Source organism: Myotis daubentonii, chromosome 7 (genome assembly GCF_963259705.1).
Source record: "Myotis daubentonii chromosome 7, mMyoDau2.1, whole genome shotgun sequence".
NCBI lineage: Eukaryota > Metazoa > Chordata > Mammalia > Chiroptera > Vespertilionidae > Myotis > Myotis daubentonii.
Window position 1 is genome coordinate 29,075,721 of NC_081846.1, and position 7,139 is coordinate 29,082,859.

Consider the following 7,139-nt stretch of genomic DNA (forward strand, 5'->3'; position numbering starts at 1 on the left):
GTCTGGTATAGTTGTTATCATCTTTATTACTGCATCTAATGATGTTTTATCTGTTTATAACTAAATTATAAACATATTCCATTTATTATGAAGAGCTTGACCCCTTATGGATATAAGTGTATTTTAGAATAGCAAACCCTGTTCTCTTGAGCTTCTATCCCCTCCCAAAGTAATGTGCTTCTTCAAACTGTGGGTTTTTAACCTTCCTTCAAGAATGAACAGTTCTTAGCCATATTGATGTCTACCATATTATCTTTTCCTTCCTATCCTGAGACGGATAGCATGCCATTTTATCCATGCTTCTTAATCTTGAAGTAATTTTTCCTTCTCTCTTTCTGTGCTGCATCAGCTATGTTATACAGTTCATTAATTTTCTCTTCTACTCTAACCCACACAAGGAATTTTAATTAGTCAATGGCAGGTGTATCATAAAGCTATTTAAAGATGGGCAAAGCAGTTACTCTCAACCCCAACTGCACATAGAGTCGCTTGGGGAGCTGTAAAAACTCCTGACGTTAGGCATTCTCCCACACAATGGAATCAGAACCTCTGGGAATGAGGACCCGGACACCTGCACTTTTTAAAGGTCTGTGAGTTCATTAAGAACCCAACGGTGAGGAATCTGGCAAGAGGAAAGAGGAAGGCCTCAGCTCCAAATCATAGTTCGAAGGTGACTCATATATGGTCCTGACTAATGACTGACAAAATGAAAGAACAAATCTACTTAGTTGAGCGTTTACATTTTCAAAGGACCATAACCAACTTCAATTATATTTATGGTGTGTATTTTATTTCAGTACATAAGAGGGAAAAATAATCATTTTGAAGAGATATTTATTTTTACTTTAACTTCCTTCTATATCTACATTTCCAAAAATGAAAATTCTGTACCGATAATGGCATTATCATATCATAATTTTTCCTCATGGAACTGAGTGGACGACGATGCTCTGCTGTGTTAGAGTAAGTTTCAAGTCATCATTATCGGGACGGAAAAGTTCAGGGACAGGAAAAATGATAGGAATAATAGTAGTGTTTGAGTATTTTCTGTGTGTCTGGACCCTTATATGTTTTCTTCTATTTCTTTTACAAGGTATTGGATATTATTATTGTCCTATTTTACAGCTGAGTAAACAAACATGAAAAGGTTCAGCTAACTGTCCAGGTTTGCACAGCTCATGAATGGTAGAGCTTGGATTCTAACCCCTTCTGACCCCACCATTCTAACTGCGGGGTTTCCCTTCAGTCCCCCTCTGCCATTACCAATTGGTTATTGCTTATTGGTAACTGCAGCCATTCTTCACAGCTTATTCCACTGCCCAGAGGATATTTGCTGCAGTCCTCTGAGGTCTTTTTGGCAGCCACAGTCAGTTGTTTTTGGACAATTACATTAACAGGTGTCTCCCTCTTGGAAAGATTTTCCAACAGCTGGCCATAAATACTTTCTAATCCTAAAGACTCTATAACCTTTGAATCTTTATCCTCAATCCAGGATATGTTGACTAGCAGAGAAATTTCTCAGTATGTACCTATGGGACAAATAAATGAAACGAGCAGAGAATGAGCAAAGTTAGAGATGAGTCCTTCGGAGACCTGCATTGGGTAAGAATGTGTAAAGCTGACAATCGTCCTGATTTTGTAGCAAATAACATGGGCCTTGAAATAAGACCAATCTTGGTTTGAATTCACAGTTTTATATTCATAAACTCTGCAGACATTAATTGTTTATCTTTTTGAGGTTGGGTTTCCTTATCTGTAAAGTGAGATTAATAATGATGACATCTAAGGGTTATTTTTATAGATTAAAAACACACACCCATATGTAGAATTCCCAACATAAATAACTTCTCAGATGTGGTTCTTATTTTCAAGGTGGTGTGTTTTGTTCTGTAAAATTTATAAATGCCCTTAAATCTACTGACTTTTAGAAAAACTGGAAGGAAATTTATGTATTTTCCACATATTTCCAGCACAAATTTAGATGGTCTTTTAATAGCATTGAGCACACCAAAACTCAACAAGTCAACATTAATAATTTTAAAAAATTTTTAAATTATGTATATGTGTACATATACATATATATTGTACAGCCAGCTTCCAATAGTTTAGTCTTAATTTTAAAAATGTATATTAAAAACTCTTTCTTTGTATTAAAATTACTTCTGACTGTTGTTAAGAATTTTTTAATGCTTTTGAGACTAATAATACTTTTCATTGTTTTGTTTATTTGCCTAATAAAATATCTGCCTATATTTTCACTAAGTGATTTAAAATGAATATATTTTGAAAAAAGGGTAATCATGATTCCAGGGCTGGTAGATAAAGGATAATTCCATGTGATTTTCTGAGCAATAACAAGAGAAAAAGCATTGCCCCCCAAGCATTAGAAAAATGTAAAGAAGGTGGATTAACCAATGATCCTTAGAGAGTAAATACTTTCAGTACTTGTTCCCTTTTTCTTTCTGCAGTCCACGATTTTTAATGCTGGTCTGGAATCTGAGTCGTGATTTATAGGTTGCATCAATGGATTTGCTCATAAAAAGACTGACATTTTAATTGCATTCTAAACACATTCCTGTTTAATGCCATAGAAAGATTTTTATTTTATCTTTGGAGAAACTCCTTCTGGGCACATTTGATTATTTCCTTGACAGATGTTTCTAGCCAATCTGGTGAGTCATCACATGTTGTTTGTGTATTTGACTTTCATCATGATGTGCCTATTCTCAAGTAATCCTTTATAATGCCAGCCTTGAGTCAGCATATTTTTACTGGATTAACTGCCATTCGATACTATGTGGCCTGCAATTAAAGAGCCAACCAAAACACTGGGAAAATGTTATCATTATCTGAAGTAGGTTTTCTGAGAAGGGAAGCCTTTTTTGCTTGAATTTACTGGCATTTTTTTACAATTGTGTCATGTGGGGGAATAATGGGTCTGGTCAGATATGTCCACTTTAACAGATGGTTTCTTCTTCTTCTATATCGAAACTATAATATAAAAAATGTGAAAAAGGATACTATAAAAATGTGAAAAAACAACCCATGGAAAGGTAGAAAATATTTTCAAATCATATATCTGATAAAGGTCTTACACTTAACATCCAGAATATGTGAAGAGCTCATGCAAATTAAAATAAAAAGATAAATAACCCATCTTAAAATTGTATAAAATATTTGAATAGACATTTGTACAAAAATGTATAAATGATCCCACTTCTAGAAATGTATCCTAAGAATCTCAAAACACCAATCAGAAAGAATATATGCACCCCTATGTTCATAGCAGAGCTATTAACAATAGCTAAGATCTGAAAACAGCCCAAGTACCCACCAGTAGATGGTACATTTACTCATGGAATACTATGCAGTTGTAAAAAAAAAAAAAAAAAAGGACCTCTTACCCTTTGAGACAGTGTGAAGGGACCTGGAGAGTATTATGCTAAGCAAAATAAGCCAGTCAGAGAAAGACAAGTATCACATGATCTCACTCATATGTGGAATCTAATGAACAAAATAAACTGATGAACAAAATAGATCTAGAGACATAGAATCATGGAACAGACTGTGAAATCTCAGAGGAAAGGTGAGGTGGGTGGGTGGATGGGTGGGAAGAGATCAACCAAAGTACTTGTTTGCATATATGTATAACCCATGGACACAGACAATAATGTGGTGAAAGCCTGGGGTGGGGGGCAGGGGCAGGTTAGAAGAGGTCAGTGGGGAACAAAAGAGGACATATATAATATTTTCAACAATAAAGGTTTAAAAAAATACAATTTTTGTTTCACTAGATATCTATTTTAAGTAACTATTCTTGATTATCTCTTGGTGTATGTTCATCTTTGAATCTTCTATTTCTTTAATACTTGGATACATAACTGTTAGATATTCTGGATTTGGCAATTCCAATGCCTGTGATCCTTGAAGAAATAAGAATATTATTTTATTTGTCTGCTTGTTCTCCTGTCGTCACTTGTCTGTTTTGGTGCTTGATATTTGTGGACTTACTGCTTGGACTTTATCTGTTGAAGACCTATATGTTTTAATTTGGATACCTTTCCTCTAAGGAAGGAACCTTCCCAATCTGGGTCTCATTCTACTTTCCTCTCCCTCATGACTTGGTATGGGGTTCTCAGGCTCAGTTTCCTTACAATCTATCCCTTAGAGTTCAGCTTTCTCTTCCTTAATTGAGTTACTGTTGGCATCCCCCCTAAGTATAACCTTCCTTCCTGACTCTTCACTGCCTAGTCCCACCTCCTTGAGGGCTTCAGATCCCATTAGAAACAAAATGGGGTATGAGGTAGTGAGAAGGAGGTTTGGGGAGGAATTTCTCTTTTGAAACTATGCAGAGCATATATTTCCTGCCATAAGATTGTATCTTTATTAGTCATAATGTTAAACACAAAAGATCTACATGAGAATTATTTGACCAAGTTTTGACTGCAAGATTTCTTTGCCACATTTCAGTGAATACCAGTTTGTTCAGAGAATTATACTAAACTAGAGGCCCAATGCACGAAATTCTTGCAAGAGTAGGCCTTTGCAGCCCTCGCTGCCTCGGCCCTCACAGCCCCGGCTTTGTCCGGAAGGTCGTCCGAAAGTCATCTGGACAATCATTCTGCTGTTCGGCCGTTCAGCCTATTTGCATATTACACTTTTTATTATTATAGACTAGAGGCCCAGTGCATGAATTCGTGCACATTGAAAGGAAATGTGGGCTACGAGGCTTTGGTGGGCACAGGGGTGGGTCTCAGCCCATCCTCCACGCCCCACCTGATCCTTCCCACAATGGCCCTGGTCCCCTGTCTTCCAGCAGCCCCATGTGCTGACAGTGCCAGCCCTACTCACACCCACTGATGGTGCGGAGTGATTGGGGCCAGCGCCAGCAGCAGGTGCGAGTGGTGGCTGCTGCCCTGATCACCCCTCAGGAGCAGGGGGAGGTGGAGAAGCCCTCAGGGGCGATCAGGCCTGGAAGCTGCCATTTGCACCCACTGATGGCACCAAGTAATCGGGACCGGTGCTGGGTGCTGGCAGCAGGTGCGAGCGGCAGCTCCAGTGCCAGCAGCGGGTGCGAGTGGGGATGGCGCTGGCAGCAGGTGCCAGTGCCGGGTGGGACCGCGGCACATGGGGGCAAGGAATTTTCACTAACCACTAGAGGATCACCCTGATGACAGCGACTGGCGCCCCGCCTTGGTCTGGCACCCCTGCTCACCTGCTCCACCATCCCTCCACAGCCAATGCCCACCATGTTCCGCTCACACCCCCTGGTGGACAGGACAGGGCACTGCATAGTGACCCGTTGTTTGGTTGTTCGGTCTATTTGCATATTAGAGTATATTACCCAAGGTAACGTCCCTAGTAAATGGAGAAGCCATGGTTTCAACCTGGAGAATTTGACTCCAGAGCCAGCTTTCTTTTAACATTGTAACATGTTGCCTCTCTAAGAAACAAGTGAAAGTAGTCAAACATCATGGGATTCTCCAGAGAAGCCAATATAGAGCTCATGTGAGTCCTCAAATTCCAGGTGATGTATTAGGCTTTTCAAAGGGGTCACTGGCAGAGATCTCTGCCTATGGTAGCTTCAAATGGTGGATGTGAGTTTCTGGGGTCCCTCAGGATTCCAGCCAGTGAATGAAGGCCAGTCTTCCAGGCCCCCTGGTAACTCTAGTCTCTCTCAGGGGTTCACTTGGAGGCCCTCTTACTAGATTGCATGAGGTTCAAAAGCAACATGGTTTGCATGACCACTTACCAAATAATAGAAAACTCAGAGGAGTACAGCAGGGAAAGTCTTCCTTTTTGTCTTTACAACTTTACTTTAGAAAATTAAAAATATTACCAGTTTTAAAACAGTATATTTGTTTGCTAGAATTGCCATAACAGAGTACCACCAGCTAGATGGCTTAAACAACAGACAGTTATTGTCTCACAGTTTTGGAGGCCAGAAGTCCAAGATTAAGATATTGGCAGGGATGCTAATATCTAAGGGCTCTGGGAAAGAAATTCTTTTAGGTCTCTCCTCTAGCTTCTGGTAGTTTGCCGGCAATCTTTGGCTTTACTTGGCTTGGAGAACACCTCTGCATCTCTGATTCATTTTTACATGGCATTCTCCTTGTATGCATGTCTCTGTCCAAATTTCTCCTTATAAGAACACCAGGCATACTGGATTAGGGTTAACTCTATTCCAGTATGGCCTCAACTTAATTAATTACACCTGCCACAATCCTATTTTTATAGAAGGTTACATTTTTGAGCTATGAGGGTTACAACTTCAACATAAGAATTTTTAGGGAACACAATTCAACCCATAAAGGTCTATATCCTCCATTTTTAAATATTTCTTCTCAGTCTTGATAATAATAAATGTAATAGTAATAATAATAATACCACATTTTAAAAACAGTTATGTATATACCAAGAACTCTTATTAGTCTGTTACATATACTAACTAATTAATTGTTAACCACTGTTGAGGTAGGTACAATTGTTATGCTCATTTGACAAATGAGAAAAAGAAGGCAAAGGGAGGTTAAGAAACCTGAATAAGGTCATAGAGAAAGAAAGGCCGATATCTGGCATTGACTTTTTCTCTTAATCACTGTGTAGTGCATGCTTTGCGTACTTTTTCCACGCATAATACTCAACTTGAGGAAGGAGAAGAGCTGTGGTTGTGGCTGGCATACCATTACTATTTTTAATTGTGGGTCTGGATAATAACCTCTTTTATGTGCCATAGTGTTGTTGCTCCAGTTTTTAGGAAATACAAGAGTTTTCAAAATTAACAAAATGTGATTTAAACACTATGAAAATTATTTGATTTTGGCAGCTGCTTTTTGACTTTTGTAGTTTGATTCAGTGATACAATAACCCCTGTTTGAATTTCTATTTTGGATGCAATTATCTTTCATCCTGGATTACAATTTTACTTCCTAGCTTACTTTATAATTACACTTAGGTAAGGGATGCTTAAGTTACATATTAGGACTCAGTTCTTTACTGGGTCAAAACCAGTGCAGTTTTCTGAGGTAGGAAATGTCTAAATAAACACATTTAACCAGAAGTCTTATAAAAACACTTTAAGTTTTTGACATTATCCTATGTTTTAAAAAAAATGAAGAAAAAAACTGCAATGAATTAGC